Source organism: Elephantulus edwardii, unplaced genomic scaffold (assembly GCF_000299155.1).
Source record: "Elephantulus edwardii isolate Elephantulus edwardi_28Jun2011 unplaced genomic scaffold, EleEdw1.0 scaffold00025, whole genome shotgun sequence".
Taxonomy (NCBI): domain Eukaryota; kingdom Metazoa; phylum Chordata; class Mammalia; order Macroscelidea; family Macroscelididae; genus Elephantulus; species Elephantulus edwardii.
Genome location: NW_006399775.1, coordinates 13,268,452 through 13,270,071, shown reverse-complemented (window position 1 = coordinate 13,270,071; position 1,620 = coordinate 13,268,452).

Genomic DNA, 1,620 nt, shown 5'->3' with positions numbered 1-1,620 from the left:
GGAAGTTTTCCCCTAGAGCTGCTGCATTGAATTTAGATTTGGATGAACAGTTGAGCTGCCAACATGAAAGTGAGGCGATTTGAAGCTACCAGCTTTTCTGCAGGAGAACAATGGGTGTTCTCAACCTGTGCAATTTACAGCCTCTTAAAGCCTGCTGGAGTCAGCAATGAGTTGGTTCTGGCTTGATAAATTTTGAGAAAGTAAATTTCGGTACATCAGAGTGTCCTCACTTTTAAGGTTTTTGTTATAGCAGCAATAAGCAATTTAAGATAGCTGCAATAAACTGTGTCTTGGGAGTAATCTTGCATAGGGCAAAAGAATGGACTGGGTAACTTGTATAAACTCTTCTATTACCCAGTGGTGCTGTATCAGTAAGTCATTAGTAAAGACATAATTTCTTTCTTCTTTCTTTCTCTCTTTCTCTCTCTCTCTCTCTCTCTTTCACTTGAATACAGATTTCTTAGATATTTTGCTTCATTTATGTACATTGTTTCACACATTCCTTCATTCACATTGTTGGATATGACCATTCCTATACACTATATTTCATAAAGTTAATCACCATTATTCTGTGCCCACTATCACCCTTATTATCCGGTCCCCGTTAGATCTGTCCTAATGCCTTCCCTCTCTTCCTCTGCCCATCAGACACTACGACCCTGTGATTCCTCCCCCATACTAAGTTCCCCCGTTCTCCTACATTCCCCCTTTGTACTTTTATCTATAATTATCCTTCTATTTTACCATAATGCTTTAATACAGTATTTGTCCTTATGAAGATGAGTTCATTCACTCAGTATAATGCTCTCTAGCCTTTCCCATATTATATTTTATGAAATCACTGCTCCTGAGTGCTACATGGTATCCCATTGTGTAAGTGTACCAAAATATCTCAATCCAGTTGTTTGTTGATGGACATCTGGGCATTTTCTATGCTCTTGCTATTGTGAATAATGCTGCTATGAGTGTACAGATCTCTCTTTGTGTGTATGGCCATAACGCCCTGAACATGCCCTATCATGTAAGCTAAGCTGGGTCAGGCCTGGTTAGTACTTAGATGGGAGACAAATCTCTCTTTGTTTCTCAGTTCTGTTTTCCTTGGGGTATATTCTTAGCACTGGGTCATATGACATTTCAGCTTTTTGAGGAAACATGAAACTGCCTTTCAGAGTGGTTGTATCATTTTACAATCCCACCAACAATGTATGAGAGTTCTTCTCTCTCCCCGTCTTCTCCAACATTATTGCTTGCTGTCCTGTTAGATTTTACCACTGATTCTAGGGTGAAATGGTATCTCATTGTGGTTTTGCCTTGCGTTTCTCTGAAGGCCAGTGATTTTGAACATTTTTTCATTAAGACACAATTTTTTAACTTTTGTTTTCTTGTTGTTGTTATTGTTGTGTACCATTGATTCGGGTCCTACTGGCACAGGAGAAGATTGACTTTCCTTCTCCAGTGGAGTATCTGTTGGATTCAAACTAGTGCCCTCAGGATTGCTGCACAGCTTCTTGCCACTAGGCCACCAGAGCTCCCTTAAGACATAATTGATTTTAACCTTCTAAAACTAAGTAATTAAAACACTGAGTGGAAATCTACATATTATTTTTCTTATTTTTAATT